This window comes from Rhodnius prolixus, unplaced genomic scaffold (genome assembly GCF_049639745.1).
Source record: "Rhodnius prolixus isolate KJV_2025 unplaced genomic scaffold, Rpr scaffold_8, whole genome shotgun sequence".
Classification (NCBI taxonomy): domain Eukaryota; kingdom Metazoa; phylum Arthropoda; class Insecta; order Hemiptera; family Reduviidae; genus Rhodnius; species Rhodnius prolixus.
Window position 1 is genome coordinate 19441183 of NW_027411593.1, and position 22040 is coordinate 19463222.

At 35.1% G+C, this 22040-nt stretch overlaps 1 protein-coding gene and 1 pseudogene across 6 annotated transcripts in view; both read left to right on the forward strand.

The window, feature by feature from the left end:
• ash1 (histone-lysine N-methyltransferase ash1) overlaps positions 1-22040 on the forward strand; it is a 246850-nt gene that overhangs the window by 70949 nt on the left and 153861 nt on the right. The window lies entirely within an intron of this gene.
• LOC141451591 (U2 spliceosomal RNA) lies at positions 19101-19209 on the forward strand (annotated as a pseudogene).

Below are 22040 nucleotides of genomic sequence, written 5' to 3' on the forward strand. Positions count from 1 at the left end.
AGAATATCCCCCCTCCAAGGTTGGTAGGACTGGCTTTATATCCCAATTGATGATTGTTTTCATTTTGGTTGAGTTGTCGGCGCCGATAATAGTAGAGGCGAGATATTTCTTGTTGGTTGCGAGATGCTAGTTGAATGCAGTTAGTGTTGCTGTCGGCTAGATATCTATGCAGTTGCCCAACATTTTTACTTTCCAACTATTTTTAAACAGCCGTCCTGCAGCATGCAACTTTCACTTCGTCCTCGTAAATATTACTTATCCTGGCCATTGGTCTTCTTTTCTATTCTTTTTGTAAAGTAAGATTAAGTAATGGAATCAAGTCTATTCGCGTTACTCGATTTTCTAAATCGGATTAGCACCTAAAATATCCGTTTTTAACTTTTCTGAGTGCAATAAAAAAAATCTCATTATTATTATTATTATTATTTTTTTAATTATAAGAAAAACATCTTTTTACGTGTGCTGCATGAAATAGATCTCAGCAGGAGCTGTGCACCTTTGTTTACATCGATTTTTAATTTTTCTTTTAAAAGATTTTCTATAAAATAGTTATGGTAAAATTATATAGTAAATTTATAACTTTCATTCGAATCATCCTAGAAAAATTCAATTTAGGACCATCTGGGCGTTTCAGTGAGGTTAGGCGCCATTTTTAGTGAAATCCACATACTTTTCCCGTATTGAATTTTAATACGGATTAAATATGTAACTGGAATTCCACTTTTGAACAAAATTGGTCGCAGAATTTTTGTTGTTGTTGTTGTTTTGAAAGGTGTGCAACATCAAAGGTCCCCTTTGCACCAGAATTATAACGGAGATTAGACACTATACCGCCTAATCTACACCACATCTAATCTAGTCGAAACTAACCTATTAATGGTTCTAACGCGTCTTTCCTTTAGACCTGACTAACTTGTTGGGGTGAAGTACTCGACATGGTAACAGAATATGCCCCACTTTTATATATTTTCTAATGAACGTATTTTTTATCGATTTCTTTAATTATTACAACGGAATAATTTGTGCTATAAGTAACTAATACAGCTGTTATGAACATTAAATAATTTATGGGAGAAAGTAACTACCCAATGGTAGCACTCTGCAAAAGAGATTTTGATAGCTTTAGTCCCATATATTCATTTGAGGGACATTAGGCGCCACGGTAACCGAGCGGTTAAGAGGTTACCTGTAAAGCTAATATGTATTGTGGTACTGGGTTCGATTCCCGGTCTTTAGGGCTTGGATTTTTATTTAATGGTTAATAAAAGAAATTTACAGTAAAGTATGGTTTGCTAGTCGCTTCCGTCCACGACTCCTAGTTGATAGTTGGACGTAAAGACCGCCTGAAAAAAAAATAGGCTATTACTTTAATTTTTACTTTCAGCAACACGAGGCCATTGTGTACTTTTTTTTGGTAATTTTTTAGGCGCTCAAAATAATTGAAAATCACAAAAATTGCCTACATTTTTTGTTTTTTGTTTTTTTTTATGGATTATTTCGATCTTTAGTTTTCACCAACCTTGGATCGAAATCCTCCATGAACGTACAAAACACTATTACGACCAATATGGACATATGGAACAGAATTGTGAGGCTCCGCCAAACCATCCAACATCCAACCTATCCAATATTTTCCAGTCTAAAGTCCTCCGCCGAATCGTTAACGCACCATTCTATGTCTCCAACCGCACCATCCATCATGATCACAATATTCTGTATGTAAATGAATTAATCCACATCCGGATTCCTAAATTTCCGCAGCAAATTCTCTGATCACCCCCAAATCCTCTGGCTCAATCACTATCCACATCGCCCCATCCTGACAATCATCCACGTCGCTTAAAACGGCGCTGGCCACGTGACCTCATTGTTTCCTAAACCCCAATAAGTTCCTGGAGAGTTCCAGCGCTGGCTGGTTTCTCTCATCCCGTCATCCAGGTTGTGGCACTGAGCCAGCTCTGTGGCACAATCAAATGTTTCTTTGTACTACTCTTTTGCTAAATGTATACTTTGTACAGTTGCAAATAAATAAGTAAAAAAGTTCTCAGCAAAAAGATTCGTTTTGAGAGGCCTCCAATTAGTCCTCAAAAAGTGTACAAGCAGTATAACTCAAAACACGGAAAATCGCAGAATATCCAAACACGATATTTCGAATTGGTGCTATCCACGATATAAACCAAAAAACCGCGGCCATATTTAATAATCTTTTGTAAAAAAAGTCAGCCTACTGGGAAATGCCTTTTTTTAACTGAATCTAGTTTTAAGCTTCTAGGGATTTTCTGTAAAACAGCTTTGGTATATTTTTCTCATTATTTTTATTTTAATGATCTCATCAATCTATTATTATTTTTCTTTTTTTCAGGTGAGTAACTCTGTTATTACATTAAACGTTTAAGAACTTCCGTGAAAGGGTAAGCCATTCTGATTTTTTGTAGCATGTGTTATCACAGTTTTATAGCAAATAAAACTTGAGTTATTTTTTTTCTTGAATTGGAGTTATTACAATACTTGTAGTACTTAAAATTGGTCGATTTGTGGCACATCCACTGACGAGGTCTTCGTAAGACGAAAAAGTTGGTTTTTACATCTTTCTGCGTACATTTTACGAGCGAGGGGCACTACTTATATTTTGAGCCTTGGCCAACACTGAGTGGTGTCAGGTGCTATTTGTCAAAGTTTGACATTTTTGACCATAACCTTCTTCAGAACGTTCTTTTGCTGTTGTTTACAGTCACTTGAAAATTGTGTCTCAGCGAAAAAATGGAATTAACTCGTGAAAATTTTCGTGCAATGATTTATTACGACTTTCGAAGTGGATTATCAAGACAGGAGTGCATCGATTAACTTAATTCCACTTTTTGGCGATAAAGCCCCATCCTTTGCCACTGTGAAACGCTGGTATAACGAATTCAATCGTGGTCATCGTTCGCTCACCGATGAAAGTCGTGAAGGTCGTCCAAAATCAGTTGTTGTGTCAGAAAACTTTGATGCTGTGCAAAAACTAATAATGCAAGATCGTCATGTGACATACTGTGAGATTGAGGCAACCTTAGGCATTAGTTCCACCAGCATATATAAAATATTGCATGATTATTTAGCCGTGAAAATGGTTTGTTCTCGTTGGATCCCACATAATCTGACAAAATCTCAAAAAGATGCTCGTGTCGATTGGTGCAAATAAATGCTTAAGAAATACAATGGCGGTGCTTCAAAAGACGTGTATGAGATTGTAACAGGTGACGAATCATGGATATATGCGTATGAGCCGGAAACTAAACAGCAATCGACTGTATGGGTGTTTCAAGATGAACCAAATCCAACAAATGTTGTTCGCGCTCGAAGCACTTCGAAACAAATGGTCGTCTGTTTCTTCATGTGGCAACAGTGCCTTTAGAGGAACGTAGAATGGTACACAACCATTCAGCCGGAAGTCTTCGATGAAATAAGGAAAACGAAACAAGCGCCGTCGGATCATTTTTCATCAAGACAATGCCAGATGTCACCACATCTCGTCTAACAACCGACTATTTGAGCACTCAAAAAATCGAATTAATGGGCCATCCGCCGTACAGTCCTGATTTGGCACCAAATGACTTCTTTTTGTTTCCGAACGTCAAGAATAAATTACATGGATAACGATTTTCGTCGGCAGAAGAAGCCGTTGATGCATTCAAAAACCAGGTGTCTCAAGCGGAATGGAAAAAATGCTTTGACAAGTGGTTCGAACGCATGCAGAAGTGTATAGATCATAAAGGAGAATATTTTGAAAAACAATAAAGTCATTTTAAATGACAAATTACTGTTTTCTTTATTATTAGGCTCAAAGTATAAATAGTGCCCCTCGTAGAAAAGAACAACCAACGGGTAGTTATTTACTCACGATGGAGCGATACAGTAGGTGCAATTCTTACATTTTTTTGGTGGTTTTTTAATGCAGCACGCATGTTTGTTGTACACTCTGATCGTTATTAGAGTTTCATCCATGATCAGAGGATGGTTTATCAGTTGTTTTAGTGAAATCAACTTCACCTGTATGTTTCCGTCTCTACCGACGGTCTGTGACCATGGTTGATGTCTTTAGAATCTTTTTTTTTTATGTGAGTTTCATTTATAAATAAAGATTTTAAATAATAATTATGTTTCTGCAACAACCCTTTTTGTTACTCACCAGTCAGAGACAAAAACCAAGTTAACTGTTGTTGCAAAACCCTTTAATGATCAATGAAAATTCCAAACCGTTCAGTAATAAAAGTAAACATGCGTGCAACGATGAATACGAGGGTCGTTTGAAAAGTCCGTGCAAAAATAAAAACTACTTAATTTTTTGGAGTAAACCTTTTTTATTTTTCAACATAGTCTCCTTTTAGGCTTATACACTTCGAGCCAAGTCTGGAGAATAGGGGGGATGTGAAACGAGTTGGAACCCTATTTCAATTAATTTTGCGACCACAACTGCTGAGGTGTGAACTGGTGCGTTGTCGTGATGGAAAAGGACTGTTTTGTGGGCCAATCGTGGGCGTTTTTCTTGCAGCTCGGTTTTCAAACGGTCCAATAACGATAAATAATATGCACCTGTAATTGTTTTACCCTTTTCCAGATAGTCGATGAGGATTATTCCTTGCGAATCCCAAAAGACAGTCGCCATAATCTTTCCGGCCGAAGGAACGGTCTTCACCTTTTTTGGCGCAGATTCCCCCTTGGTAACCCATTGTTTAGATTGTTCTTTGGTCTCAGGAGTGTAGTGATGTATCCATGTTTCATCCACAGTGACGAAACGACGCTTAAAATCCTGCGGATTCTTCTGGAACAGCTGCAAACCGTCCTTGCAACACTTCACACGATTTCGTTTTTGGTCAAACGTGAGCAATCGCGGCACCCATCTTGCGGATAGCTTTGTCATGTCCAAATGTTGATGCAAAATATTATGTACCCGTTCATTCGAGATGCCCACAGCACTAGCAATCTCACGCACCTTCACTCTTCTGTCATCCATCATCATATCATGGATTTTATCAATGATTTCTGGTGTAGTAACCTCAACAGGGCGTCCAGAACGTTCAGCGTCACTTGTGCCCATATGGCCACTCCGAAAATTTTGAAACCACTTATAAACTCTGTTCTAATCGAAGGTGCAGAGTCACCATAATGTTTATCAAGCTTCTCTTTAGTCTCCTGAGGCGTTTTGCCTTTCATAAAGTAGTGTTTAATCAACACACGAAATTCTTTTTCGTCCATTTTTTGAAAATCACTCGACTTCCTCGATTCAAACGAATGCCAAACACAAAGAAATAGACCGATCTGGCTGAAACTTGGTGTGTGTTCTTCCAAGAGATGCTACTAACTAAACATAACCTCGATACGAGCCAGTGGTGCTATCTCTCTGAATTTGCACGGACTTTTCAAACGACCCTCGTATATACATAGTAAAAACTAGTGGTTCACAAACTTATTTCGTCTACCGCCCCACTTTGAGAATCAAAATTATTTTCTAGCGCCCCGTAAAATTTGTAACTTTACCACTTCTTAAAAAATTACAATCGCAATCATGAATTTAATTTAATTATAGAGTGTCATATGAGTCTTATCTTGATTTGAGTTCGATCTTACATTTTAAATGAGATTGTTCTATTGAGAGCAATAATTAAAAACGCAACTTTATAAATAATATTTAGGAAAAAAAATATTTCAATTTAAGTTTTAAATCTAATGGGAAGGATTAATCCTGATGATTTTTAACAAGTTTGTTAATAACAGGCTCGAATTTACTCCAAAAACAGCCCTGATTAATATCACTTCGTTCGATAATATGCAATCGATTTCTCTTTCTAGTTTAGCAGCATTGCAACTGCACTTAAATCCATGTTCACAAAAATACGACGATAGAAATACTATCAAAAAATCGTTGAACAAATCGACCACAATCCAGGGTACCAATTGCGGAAATGGTTTTTTGTAGCCCAAAATTAACGAACAAATAAAACCGTAATAAAAAGCAACGAAATAATCGATGTAGCGTAGTTTAGTGCGTTTTACTAGTTTGGTTTGAAAATATTAGAAGAACACACCTTTAACCGATTTAACTCCTCCTATTTTCTCTGGTCTCTTTACCGCTCTCTTGTAGATCTTTGGGTAAGGCTGGTATAAACCAGCTTTGATGACCTACTCTTTAGGACGAAACCTTGGCAAATAATAATAAGAACAATGACTGAAAGGGAAGGGATTAGCTATGCGGTTAGCGTACTGGACTCCTACGCGGAGGTCCCGGGTTCGAATCCAGCTGCTAACCCTTAGATTTTCTCTTCCTAGGAGCTTCTTACAGCTCACTGTCCGGAGGCCGGCAGTGTACTGAAAAAAGCTCCGGGCGCCAATAACCTTAGATGTTGACGCACCTTAAATGATTAAAAAAATAAAAAATAATGACTGAAATTGGCAATAATAATTCTTTCGTCTTTCTGGATTAATGAATCAGCCACCAAAAACGATGAACAAATTTATAAATTTATAAACCAGAAATATCTGCACTTTCATTCTTATTAACCAGAAATCCTTTGGTACTACCACAGCGTTTTTTTTTGTTTCATGTTAATCTTCTGGATTTTTCGTTTTTTGAGTTTAACTGATTAAACGCTCAGGATATTTATAAAAACAACTTTTACTTACTCAGAGGACCACAGGCGTAATTTCTGGTGAATTCTTGCTTGAGAGAAAAACCGATCAGTTAGAACGTCTGCAGTTTATAGTGATCGTTCACAGCAGATTTGCTTTCCTCAGCTAACCTATTTAGGCTTCATTAATTAATTAATAGTAAAACATTTAGTAGATTATTATTAACAAGAAGACGTTTAAACGAACATCATATATAAATCTGTGGTCACATGCAGTTTATATTGGATTGTGTTTAGAGCTGAAATGTTAAAAATGGTAATATATAATGGGGGCTGAGTGGTGTGCCTTAACAATGCAACCTTGGCACATACAACTGACTGCCTCCTATAGCATGATTAGTGTTTGTGTCGAATGGATGAGATTATTCTTGTGTCGCGGCGCACTTTAGCCGGTCGACTGTGGCCGTCTATAAACAATATCCACATAATTGCAGCTGTCCACCCACATTCTCTACTCTTTCCAACTAATTCACTATAATCTACTCCTTAGCCGTTATCCTTTTATTTACACCACTTCTTCGTCACTTCTATGGTAGTGTGTTTCGTTTTATGCCCATGCATTTTATTTGGTAATGGATGTTTCATTTTTATTTTGTTACTTTTTTGTACAGAATTCTTTGTTTTTTATTATTATTATTGTGCAATGAAATTTGAGATGTTTGTTAGTTATTCAGCATTAGAATTGCAGTTTTTTTCGACTTGACCAAAACAGGTAATATTGTTCGACTGCCCATCGGCATTTTTCGATTGTAAAGAAAAATTTATTAAAAAAAAATATATAGATCAATATTAGAGAGAGAAAAGGTGGCTTTCTTTGATCAAATTGAACAAATTTTGATCAAAACTTTTGAAATGCAATGGAAATTAGCTCTGAGCGCCAACGATCTTTAGGTATTGACGCGCCTTAAAATTAAAAAATAAAATATCAAAATTTGAAAGTGTTCTGTTATTAGAAAAGCTTCTAATTAGTTTCGTTTATGGAACACAAAAAGATATTATTATTATTATTAAATTTAAATAAAGATGGGCTTGAAACAACAAATTTTGTTCAAAATAACACTTCCGTTCTACCGGTTTTTTTTTTAAATTTCAAACTTGGTAATTTTATTTTGTTTTTCTTATTCCAAACTACGATTCGAAATATACAATTTGGACTTTCTAGATTAGCTGTTGTTGAGTTATTATGCTGATACAAACTGACAGAGATATTTACGACGCAGAAAGAGAGAGCGAGCAATTTGTAAATAGCTCTTCAAACTCAAGAGGCCTTTTAAAACTGCATTGCCAATCCGAAGTCAATTTGACTCCAAAAAAATAGGAATTGTCTCTGTTTCGCCACATCTCATAGCTATCCCGAAATGCTCTTAGATATGCTATCCCCACTCTCTCACCATTTGGTAGTCACGAGCTGAAGACTGTGGAATTCTTAGTTTCTTTTTGCAGATTAGTTTACTTGAATCATAAGAGTCATTTTGACTACAGATTGGCATTACAAGTAAATATATTGGAGTCATTTTGACTCCTGATTGGCAATATAAGTAGATTTTCTGTTATTATCTTGACTCCAGATTATTGCCTAAATGCTTATTTTGATAAATTTTCATAGAAAGTATCAAGGCACAAAAAAAAAGCCTCTTTCTAGAATTGATTTTCTGTCCGAATTGCAGTAAAAACTTGCAACGAATTGGGTTATTTCCGATCCATGTCAACAGCGCACAGTAATTGAAAAAAATAGTGAATGTAATTAAAAAAATGAAAATGTCCCTGATCAGAAAACAGTCAATCAGGTTTCTAGAAAATACTGCGATCCTAAGTTGAAATTAATTCCTTCTGCGTGAAATGTTAAAAGCCGATTTGTGGACAAAATTTAGTTTTCTCGTTCTTAATTCCTATTCTTTCTCATCCTTTAATGCAAATTTTATTATTAAAATTGAAATCAATGTAAAAAAAAGATAAAAATAAATTATGGAGTCAATATGGCTCCACATTGGCAATAATTGACGTAAGTTCGAGCATTGGCAATGCAGTGTTAAAACGGATGTTTTCGGTGCTAACTCAAACATTGAAATCTACACGATCAAAAAATTCTTTTATTTATTTATTTTGCCTTTTGGGTAATTCCTGTACAAAAGCGATACTTGTAATTATATGCAACAAATGCAGTATAAACATGCAATACAATAAAAAAAATATATACAATATATACGAGAGTCGTTTGAAAAGTCCGTGCAAAGTCAGAGAGATAGCACTACTGGCGCGTATCGAGGTTATGTTTAGTTAGTAGCATCTCTTGGAAGAACACACACCAAGTTTCAGCCAGATCGGTCTATTTCTTTGTGTTTGGCATTCGTTTAAATCGAGGAAGTCGAGTGATTTTCAAAAAATGGACGAAAAAGAATTTCGTGTGTTGATTAAACACTACTTTATGAAAGGCAAAACGCCTGAGGAGACTAAAGAGAAGCTTGATAAACATTATGGTGACTCTGCACCTTCGATTACAACAGTTTATAAGTGGTTTCAAAATTTTCGGAGTGGCCATATGGGCACAAGTGACGCTGAACGTTCTGGACGCCCTGTTGAGGTTACTACTGCAGAAATCATTGATAAAATCCATGATATGGTGATGGATGACAGAAGAGTGAAGGTGCGTGAGAGTGCTAGTGCTGTGGGCATCTCGAATGAACGGGTGCATAATATTTTGCATCAACATTTGCTCACGCTTGACCAAAAACGAAATCGTGTGAAGTGTTGCAAGGACGGTTTGCAGTTGTTCCAGAAGATTCCGCATGACTTTAAGCGTCGTTTCGTCACTGTGGATGAAACATGGATATATCACTACACTCCTGAGACCAAAGAACAATCTAAACAATGGGTTACCAAGGGGGAATCTGCGCCAAAAAAGGTGAAGACCGTTCCTTCGGCCGGAAAGATTATGGCGACTGTCTTTTGGGATTCGCAAGGAATAATCCTCATCGACTATCTGGAAAAGGGTAAAACTATTACAGGTGCATATTATTTATCGTTATTGGACCGTTTGAAAACCGAGCTGCAAGAAAAACGCCCACGATTGGCCCACAAAAAAGTCCTTTTCCATCACGACAACGCACCTCAGCAGTTGTGGTCGCAAAATTAATGGAAATAGGGTTCCAACTCGTTTCACATCCCCCCTATTCTCCAGACTTGGCTCCCTCGGACTACTATTTGTTCCCCAATATGAAGAAATGGCTGGCGGGAAAAATATTTTATTCAAACGAGGAGGTGATTGCAGAAACGAATGGCTATTTTTCAGACTTGGACAAATCCTATTATTCGGAAGGGATCAACAAACTAGAGCAGCGTTGGACGAAGTATATAAGCCTAAAAGGAGACTATGTTGAAAAATAAAAAAGGTTTACCCCAAAAAATTAAGTAGTTTTTATTTTTGCACGGACTTTTCAAACGACCCTCGTACGAATAAGAAAAGTAGCCATAATAATAATAAATTGACAAGCCCAATTTTAATTACAAATGAAATAAACGTAAAATGAAATGTGTAAGGTTGCAGAAATTGTAAATGAAAATTGCTCAAAAATGAGAAAAAACTGTACAATTTTATCCCTAAGTCACTCATTAATTACAAAAGATCTCATTTTCATTGCTAGACTTAAAAATCCATATAAATTTATTATTTTGCAAATTGATAAGAGTAGTCACCAAATCAGTACAATTTTTTTTTAAATCTGCGGTTCCAATAACAGTTGTAAATGATAATACGAACAAAATATGATAAAGGTACAAATCTCATTATTAGGGTATATTGTGTGTTTTGATTTACGAGATCATAAAATACTCATATTAGCACTCTTGAAAATTTTCAAACCCTTCTTACAGTCATTAATGTTCGCAATAAGAATTTAATTTCACTGAATTTGGTTTTATAATGGGTCTAATTTAGGCTACTGCCTGGTTTAAAATGCAGCAAAGATGAAATATAGGTACAATTTGATTGTTGCAACATAAACAATTCACACGAGTAGGGGGGAAGTATGGTGCAGCTAAACTGTAGAAAGTGCAGTATTGTCGGTGCAGTCTGCAATACTGTGGGCATAAAGAGATTACAGTGTAGACCGACTAGAACTTCTGTACATAACCACTCTTCCCTCTGAACACCCCTTTTTTTATATTATCATAACTTGTCTTCTGTATAGAAGACTAACACGCATGCATTTACAAACAACTTGGTAGTTTGTCTTCATCCTCTCTTATAACCCCCTGTCCCCTTTTAAAGGTTTTATTTCGCTTCAGGCCATCACTGTCGCACCATGCACATAGTCTCTTTTAGTATTCACTATCCTCTTGTCTCTTTGCTTTGCCACCCTGAGTTGCTGCTATTCCCCCTTGAGTTCTTTGTCAAAAAATATCCTATATTCACATCGGTCAATTCCCACAAGAAATACCATCCATTATTGACACACATACAAAACATTTTTCTGTACAAATAAACTGGCATAGACCAGCGTTTCCCAACCTGTGGGTACGCGAGTTTCTGGTTGGTGGTACACGAAAAATAATCAATAATGGCGGACATAAAAAATATTTAAACAAAATTTAAGCACAAGTATATCAAAGAAACATTATTTTCCTATAGTTCATAAAAATTATTTTAATTAATAATATTATACAGTAAAGTTGTTAATATGTAGAGTAATAAGGTTGGTCTGTCTCAAGGTATACCAGAAAATATAATAGCACATTTAACAAGGATTAAAATTGTCTTTAATGGAGTATTTTCCAAAATCCGAAAACACAAATGATAACAGGATTTCAAACTCCTTCTATTAAGAAAATTTAGGAAAAGCTACATCATTAGCGATAAATGATAAAGAAAACTTAATAGAATTATCATGTGACAGAACCTAAATGAAAATTATGTAAAAATCTGCTTAAAGAGACTGATTGTAATGAGTAAGCTCTATCCAAGCAACATTAAATTTAATTGGTACTTACAGGTAGTTGAATGTTTAAAAGATATTAATTTTGAAGATTTGGGCACAAATATAATAATCCTTAAAGAAGAACTTTGTAAATTAATTAATAATCTTGAAGAGAAAAATATGTACGCAATTTTTAATGATTTAAAAAAGTGTTAAAACTAAGATCTCACAGTTTATAAAGTGAACATGAACTCCTTTGAAACAGATACATTGTATCTCTGTACAAATAAAAGTAATATAGTAAAATAACACACTCGGAATAATAAATTTCACGAAATACAATCATTTTTCTGAAGTGGTACAATTTAGTATGATGTAATTACTACCAAGTGGTACGCGAGCCAAAAAAGGTTGGGAAACGCTGGTATAGACGATTGTCATGGACTTATGTTCGTATGTCTGTGCTTAAACATCGCCGACTTTTTATTTTTATTTAAAAATACAAAAACATTCCTTTTGTAAATGAAGAAACGAGAAAAGTGTCTATCTGTTGTGATGGAGTTGATGAACAACGATGAAGTGCACTTCTCTTTGTCATCATCAAATCATCAAAACAGTCTCCCTAATGATAATTAGTCTTCAACTCTATAGTCAGTACATTTTACGCATCTCTTTTTCTACTTCAAAAGAATCGATATATGCATCTTTTATTTTTTGTATTTTCCCCTTCTTGTGGTGCGTATAAGTAGACAATAAGACTCCTGCAAAATAAATAATACTTCTTTGGCTGTTTTTGTTTTGCTTTGTCTATAATCCTGCTTTAGTTACAGCAAAATAATAACAGAGCAGGTACTTCCTTTGGGGGTTCTGAGAATACCTTTTCATTTATACCACTTCCCCGGCGCACTGCTGAGTCCCCCAGTGTTCAGGATATATACCTTTTGTCATCCCGTTATAGAAAGGGGGGCGTTTCTTTCTTCCCGCATTTTTTTTATTACCCTCCTTTTGCCACGCAAACAATACCCAGTTGAAATCTTCACTAGGGTAAAAATTGTCTCTTCCTGGGGATTTATGCTGTTTACATAAAACGATTAGGAAGGATAGATATCTTTTGCTCTGCTTTTGAGAAGTGGGGTCTTGGAAGGAACTGTAATAATCAAATTTACATTTAACAATTGGTGTCTAACTGTGAATATATAAAGATTTTCTCATTCTTAGTCTAAACTCCGGTTTTCTGAATAAATATCTCTTTTGAATTATCTAATGCAATTTCTCATACATTTATAAATCGTACAGACGTTTCAAGTGTTTTATTCTTGCCTACTCAATTTTTGTCACGTGATTCAGCGTATATTGTTGAAATCGTTCCACGACTCGTCCAGTTTATGTTAAAAAGTAATTGACTATTTTTTTTCTGGCGGGCTTAACGTCCAACTACCAAATTAGGTGTCGTGGACGGAGGCGATTAGCAAACATACTTTACTGTAAATTTCTTTTATTAACCATTAAATAAAATCCAAGGCCTAAGACCGGGAATCGAACCCAGTACCACAATACATATTAGCTTTACTGGTCTCGCCTCTAACCATTCGGCTACCGTGGCGTCTAAGGGTACGTTTACAACGGAGATGATAGAGATGATAGGAGTGATGCATCAGCGCAGAAAAACATAATACATTCGAATGTGAGCGTGCACAACGAAGCTGCAACTAGTGACTCATACGCGCTGCTATAAACGAGCATAGATGATAGAATTAAATATTTCATTTTTCTGCTAGCTGAACTCTAGTATCGGAGCTTCAAAATGGACGTAGCAAAATTAATTAGTGCTGTCTTTACTCATTATTTTTTATTATTTACTTTTAAACAATATTTTGTTTTTTAAATCGTGCTTACATTTATTTTTATGTGTATTTATTTGTTTTTTCTCAATAAAACCATTACTTACCTTAGAGGAATCACTAGTTTTTCTTCTATGGTTATAGGATTTCCATGACAATTTTTCCGTTTACTTAATTTTGACCTTATTTTTTCTAAAACATAGTCGAATGTGTGTGGACCCATCCTCACATATTCAAAAAAACGATCCGGATAATTTCTAAGTTCCTTATATAAATGGTGAAATTCACCCAAAGTACTTCGTTTTTTATTTATGGGATGTACATGATATTTTCTAAAGCGTTTTTTCTTTAAAATATACCATTTCGTGGCTGCTGAACATAAAAACTCTTCTTCACTACTCGGACATGTTGCATGTATCACAGCTCCCCGTTGAGCACACTAATCAGCGATTATATTTTACTCTATCAGTTATCATCTCTGCTATCATCTATACTCTCAGTTCCGTTGTGAACGTACCCTTAGTCAGTAAATAATTGATTCATTCAATTGGAGAGCCTCTAAGTGGTGGACAAACTCCTCGTTTGTCGTTGTATCAATTACTAGATTTAACACATAGTTTAGGAGCAAGTAATTACACCTGCAGTTGAAAATTTCTATAAAATTATTACAAATTAATAAATATTTTAAACTATTATGATATAAAAGTGCTCTAAATCTAGTTTTTATTAAAAAACCATAAAATAATATTTGAGATCTACTTGTGACCAACAATTAAAGAAAAACGTATGAACCATTATCAAAGAAATTGGAAAAAAAAGAAAAGAAGTGAAATGTCGTAGAGTCCCAGGAATCTTTTCATTTTTGGTCCCATTTTATTAAATAAAAGCTTTGTAATGATAAGTTTATTTTTAATAAAAATATGAATACGTTTATAGCAAGCACTTAACCGCTTTTCCTTGTCTGCTCTCTAATGTTTAAAAAAAATATTGAAATTATTTAAAGAAATATTACAGTATAAAAAAATCTTTTATAAATGCCCAAGTTTTAGTCCTAATTTGTTTAAGAAATGGAAGAGAAGGCAAAAAAAAGAAATATAAAGTAAAAAAGTTCTATAGAATTTAAATTTAATAATGGTGGAAAGGATATAATTGAAAATAGAAGGAGGACAGTGGTAAAAACTTTCCCATTTTATTGTCCCAGAGAGAGAATTGTTTTATAACCATTTAGTCTAGAGCGGGGCAAGTCTTTTGTTATTTCTACAGTTAGCCTGTTTTGTTCTCTCCCAACAAACTATTATTTAAATATTTCTCTTTCTTTATTTATTAAACTTTTATTAATAATAGGAATTTTAAATATTTAATTTAAACAATTTTTGTAATTTATTGTTATTTCTTAGTGCGAAATGAAGTTTTTATACTGATTGAAATCTATTTCTGCAATTATTTTTAATGCCTGTAAACAATAAAAGGTCGAATTAGTTTCATTTTGTTGATGTTGATTAAACAAGGCAGTTAGTAGGACAAATTTACCTAAGCGTAAATAAAAATATCTTTCAAGTGGTGAGATTTTCATAACTACTGAAAGAATTGGGTCTTCGAGCGCCTTTACCATTGCTATGATTTCCTCCTTCGGGGATTTCACTTCGTAATTATAGTATTTTTATCCTATATTAGAATTAAAATTATCCGAAACTAGTACATTACGATTATGAGTTCTCACAGGATTTGATTGAGGAAACTTTAGTATGAAAAAGAGGATTTTTACAAATTAATTTCGCTCTTTACGTATTTTAAACCGTGCAGCAACATCTTAGGTCATTGGCCTTTTTCAGAGTACTCGCAGTCTCCGGACGCCTGTGAGCGGATCAGGAGCTGCTAGGAAAGGAAAATAAAAGGGCCACGGCTATTGGATTTAAACTCAGGATCTCCGCATAATCCTTTTCCTTGTGCTATTACAATCATTTTACTTATTACTACTTATTATTAGAATAGTACTTATAAGGTAGATTTATTATCGACTGGGAACGTGATTCTGTTGGTGAAAGTAAGGGATTTTAAAGTAAATATTAAAACATTTATTACATTTTTTTTGTTAATCTATTTGAAATTTTATATTTAATTTATCAATTACTAAGTAATAAAAGTAAGCGATATTAAATTTAAAAAATAAAATAATGTTGAAACAATTACCATTATAAAAATTGTGACAAAAACATCTAAATTAAGTTATTAGTTGTTTACCACGTACGAAAAATTGTTTTAGAAAAGTAAGGTTATAATTAAAGGAAGAAAAATTTGTTTATTTGCGATAATTTACGAGAAAAAAAACAATAGCTACCTTGAACAAGATAACATATTTGTTAAAATGTTTGCAAATTAAGTTGGCTGTGTGCCCTCAAGTGAAATGTCGAATATTTAAGAATATTATTCTTTTTTTGGCCACAGCCAACTGAAGCAAACTTTTATTAAAGGCGCGTCAACATCTGTGGTTATCGGCGCCCGGAGCTTTTTTTCAGTGCACTGCCAGCCGCCGGGCAGTGTTCTCTCTTTTCAGAAAACACTCTCCATCACCGGACGGTGAGCTGTAAGAAGCTCCCAGGAAGAGAATGTTTAAGGGCCCAAAGCAGCTGGGATTTGTACCCGGGATCTCCGCTTGGGAATCCAATACGCTAACCGCACTCCCTTTCCTTCTTATTATTATTGTTGGTCAAAACTGACTCTTACAAACAAGAAACGACTATACTCAGGCCTACTCGCTCCTATCGGGACTTACGGATTTGGAACTGTACGGAACAGCTAAGCGTTCGTACCTAAACAGAATCCAAACCCTCCAGTTCAAAAATCCTTCGAACCATCACCGATGCACCCTTCTACGTGAGCAACCATACCATCCGCACCGACCTGCGAATCGCATTTGTTTCTTGACCTTGCCCAGTCCCGCTACATCGAATTCCACTCCAAACATTACCTACACCATAATCTCTTAATCAGCAACCTGTCCTGCACTAACCTCCTGTCAAATCCTCCTCGCAGACTTGAGGCGCCGATGGCCTCGCGATCACCTGGTCGAGAAATAAACAAGACATTCATCGTATTTAATCCGTTCGGTATTTTACTTTAACCGACTTATGATGGTCATCGTTGGATGGCCTTCATTCATGCCATACCTGTGACTTTATTTTATTTATTTATTTATTATTTTATTTTGCTTTTACTTTATATATTACTTTATTTTTATTATTATTATTTTTTTTTTGTTCTATATTTCACATTTATGATGTACTATACGCTATCATATTTCCTTGTTGCGTTTATACGTTACGCAGTTGCGAATTTAAGAATGAAGGAAAAAAAAAATTGTTATTATTAGGCTTTAAATACAATGCTATTAACGTTAAGTTCGCGTTATGTAATAATTATTTGAGCAGATGCAGATCACACTTTCCAAAAATGACGTACTGTCTAAATTAAGAATAATTTATTGATTTCCTTGGGATCAGTAAGTAGCAATAATCCTGGACAATTACATTAATAATCAAATGTGAAGCCCCTATATCCACACCGCTCCCGAATAACTGTATCATTTCATTACATAATTGGCCAATTAAAGTTAGGTAGATACAAATTTTATTATTTACATTTTAAAACGCAAATTCTATTTAAAAAAAATAAGAAGGAGACTAAAGGTATATTAAGTGGTGGTCCCGCATATCATTGGCCCAGTTTACTTTAAAAAGAATATTTAAGCACCTGGCTCAAGTTACCACTCTTTCTTGCTGCTTTTCACCTGCTTCCTCGAGTTTTTATTTATTAAGTTTTTGATACAGTTTTTTTGTTTTAATTGCTAATTTCCTTATTGTGCTTTATGAATATTCTAATTACCTCTATAATAAATGCTGCTGTACATGTAAATTTTAAAAGTAATATCGTAAAATAATTAACTAAATACAGGAACAACGAAAATTTAACAATTTAATATGGTAATAAAAAAAATTATTTTTTAATTTTTACTTTCTCCTACTTGGTTAGAGGGGTGTCTGGTAATCGTGCAAAACATTCTGATATAGATTATGAGGTGAGGCTATTAAATAACGAAACTGATTGTGCTACAGAAGAACTATGCATGCGCCAAATCCTAACGACCGACAGCTGTGCAGCGAAAAGCCTTCTCTTTCGGATTGCAGCTTCTCACTTGCTTGTAGAGAAATCTGTCAGACCGGAAACGTCGTTTTTTTTGTAAGAGTTGTTAGTTTCGTTTTGCCGAAAACATGATACTACACATGTAGTAGAGCAACGAATTGTCATGAAATTTCACATAAAACTGGGTAAAACCGCTACTGAAACTTTTATTAAAAGAAGTTTATGGCGATGAATGTTAATCACGTGCGCGAGTTTTTGAGTGGTTCAAGCGTTTCCAAGATGGCCGAGAAGATGTCGGAGGATGATGACCGCCCGGGTCGCCCTTACACGTCCAAAACGGATGAAAATATCGATTTTAATTAATCAACATTACTACTAGTGAGGTGCTTGCCTGAACTCCGTGAAAGAGTAAGGAAAAAACGACCCGATTTGTGGAGAGATGGGTTCTCTCTTTCAAGACAATGCGCCGGCTCACACTGCATTGTCTGTCAAGACGTTTCTAGCCAAGTACAACATCCTAGTTGTCTTTTATCTGTTCCCAGTTTTAGGCCATTAGCCTTATTCGCCTGACCTGGCCTCATGTGACTTTTGTCTGTTCCCCAAAGTCAAATCTGCATTAAAAGGAACACGATTTCAGTCCGTTGAAGCTGTGAATGAAAAAGCTGTAATATTGCTGTAATCAATGGCACAGGTGTGTTATTATCTATTTGTTCCTGATTGTGCACTAACCTTGGGTCTAGTTCTGCTCTTTCCCTCGATCGTTCTCCTTTCATGTTTAACCCCCCGCTAGCCTCCGGGGGCAGTAGATTTCTACTTCCTTTTATGGGTCCCCTTCAACAGCAGGAATTTTGGATAGATGCCCGACAATTATTTTTCAAAATTGGGTTTACGTCAGAAATTCACGTTCGAGGTTCTTTTTTTAAAAAAACAGACAAAAATCTTATCTTCGTTTTGGGGAAAGGGCATTTATTACAAAGTTATACAAGTGGCTAAATACCCTCCATACTCTTTTTGTAAATAGCAACCATTTTTAATTTTCATCAATATTTAGAAGTTAAAAAGTAGAATTCACTTAATTGGCACAAATTGCGTTACACAGAAAATTAGGATTATCTAAGTGGTTAGTGAAGTTGACTCCTTCTTGCAGCGAGAGAACTTGGTTTCGAATCCTGCCTGCTCTTAGGTTTTTCTTTATGTACCACTTAACACTGTCCGCTATTTTTCTGTTATTTTGTTGCTAGAGAACACTATCCTCTCCCCGGCAGTACATTGAAAACCGCTAATATTGATGCGCCTTTATACGAAATAATTATTTATGCATTATACTTATTTATATCGATTATTTCTTTGGTAGCAACTCATTTATTTATTCCACGATAAAACATAAATGGTAAACACCACATAATACCCTAAAATGGAACGTTAGAAGAATAGCCTCTCCAGGAATTGTTCCAAAATGAATGGAATTGTTCCTAGTCTAGTTAATGAATCTCCATAAATTAATATATTGAAGAATTGTAACCCATATCACATTCTATGTAATCGCTTCTAGGGCTTTTTGGCTAAGTGTAGTATCTGTTCTTATCAGCTTAATCTCTGGTATGATCTTCATAAAGGTCCTAAGAAGAATAAACTGATAGCCGAGCGGTTAGAGGTATCACCAGTAAAGCTAATACGCATTGTGGTACTAGGTGCGATTCCCCGGTCTTAGGCCTTGGATTTTAATTAATGGTTAATAAAAGAAATTTACAGTAAAGTATGTTTGCTAGTCGCCTCCGTCCATGACACTTAATTTGGTAATTAAACGTAAAGCCCACCTGAAAAAAATAGGCAATAACTTTACTTTTTACATTCTACGTACTCATACTTACAGGGGATACAAAAATATCTTGTAGTTGGTTCCAAATAAATTAATGTGATATTATTCAAGTAATTCCAGTAATAAACCGGTCAACTGTCCCCTAAATCTTTCATGACGAGTATACTAAGCCCTCATTACATGTATGTATTGCATTTTATATAAGAAGCCTATCTTAAATTTTTCCCAACAAACTTGTTTTTATGGTAATTGAAAATAATTAAATTGAATAAATATTAAATAAATAAAAATAAAACCAAATCTTGCGTGAACCCCCTCGCTCGACTTAAGATTACTGCAATTTATGCAATTAATATATATTTCTGTAGTTTGACATCTGAAAGGAAAAAAAGAAGCCATTTCTTTAGATACACTTATGGACAAAATATTCTTTCAGTTCCGAATTCCAAATATTTCTTTATCAAATTTATATATAATTTATAATCTTAATTTTTCGTATTCTCTGACCCTATCCTCGTAGTACGCTCACTACAGTCCCACCTTCACTCAATAGAACCTTGGTTAGAAAACTGGCGTATAAAAATTAACCCAACTAAGTCTAAATACATAGTCTTCACACCCAAACGTCAAACTCCACCACCGGTCTTCTTAACATCATTCACCTATCCCACCAGCCGACCATGTGCGGTACCTTGGAATGTACCTAGACAAGAGACTTACCTGAACCCCCCCCCCCTCACGAGACTTAAACGTACCGAACTAAACAAACGATACAAACTTCTAGCCAGGCTACTTGACAAACGCTCAAAACTCTCACTACAGAACAAACGACGACTCTATACAGTTCTTCTCACACCAATATGGACTTACGGACTCGAACTTTACGGAACAGCTAAAAAATCCAACATCAATAGACTGCAAACACTCCAATCCAAAATACTCCGCCGCATAGTGGACACTCCATTTTATGTTAGCAACCACACAATACATACAGATCTCCAAATTCCACTCATCTCCGAACTTGCCAAAATCCGATATAACAATTTTCATCCCATTCCTTTCATTTCATCCCAACCCTTTAGCTGCAAACTTGTCTTCAACTACGCTACCCTCCAAACTCGAAGATGGCTGAGGCGCCATTGGTCCCGTGACCAACTGGGTGACTAATGGCGGCCATCACTGGATGACCGTCATTCACGTCTGACACGCTATTTATTTATACACTTATCGCATTTACTTACGTACCCTGTAGGTACAGGTGTAAATTTCATTAAAAGGATTAATTAAAAAAAAAATTCATATTAGATATTTTATAAATCAAATAGGTAATTTTTAGGTTATAGTCGTTGCTTGAACATCCAAAGTTGGTAAGAAATTTAATTGTAATAAAGTAATATAAACTTAATTGCACAAAATGTAAGGAATTTCTTGCTCTCTTGCTCTTCGGCTTTATCAAATTTGGCTCTATTATTCAATTAGTGAAGAATATTACATTTGAAATTAGAGAACGGCAGTGGAATATCGAGAGAGAAAGTGCGATTTAATCCTCAAAGGCTTAAATTCCTCCAAAACTCTTTTTTATATCTAATAATGTTTTAGGAATTTAACCAGTGTACGGTTAAAAAGAAAAAGGCCAGCTACAATCAAATGTTATATTGGTAGTTTGTACGATTCAATAATAGATCTGTAGTTAGGAGTTTTATAATTACAAAATTATCGTCCACCTTGGCACGGCTCACCTTACAGGTGTTGAGGCAATTCGCTTTCTAATTTTATTTATGTATATATAATTATTTTTGGGTGAGTGTGTGTGTAATCACGTCTTTCAAAACATACTACAAAACCATTTCTCGTTTTATTTTTATCCTTTTATTACTTCCTCCCCCTTGAAGATAATCTTTGCTTGTACTATTCTAATCATTATATCTGCACGCCTCTGAAAGAACACTTCCTATTCAATTTCTTCCTATATATACATTAAACTAACATCTCTAACAGAAATTATTACTAATTTTTAGACGGGCTTAAACGTCTAACTACCAATCAGGTGTCGAGGACGGAGGCGATTAGCAAACATACCTTATTATAAAAGTTCTTATATTAAACATTAAATAAAATCCAAGGCCTAGACCTAGAATCGAACCCAGTACCACAAAACAACTTAGCATTGCAAGTCGCGCCTTTAACCGCTCGGCTACCGTGGCGCCTATATTACTAATTCTATAAACCTGTATATATTTAAATGTGGGAGTAACTTAATAACTTTGTGGCTAGTTTAAAGTATGTATTTTGCTATAAGCGTGGTTATTATTATTTAATTTTTTTAAAATTGTACCAAGATTGTTATTTGGTGGTAATCGCTTAAGAATTCAGCTAGGTATTCTGCCAATAAAAAAAAAAAAATGATTAAAACATTTATTTTTATAATTTTTATTAAAATTTGCGACTGCAACGGTAGTTGCAACAAGCAATCGTGATGTAATGTAATGTCTTGAATGAAGATTTGAGAAGGCACCCAGTGGCGACACTCCATTAACGTGAACAGATGCAATATACTGTTACGAGGAGATTAGATCGCGGGGCCATCTTCTCTTCAATCTCCTTGGAGGATTAGCAGGTAATGTGGTAGAAGATAAGTGTTCAATTAAGGGATTATGATGAG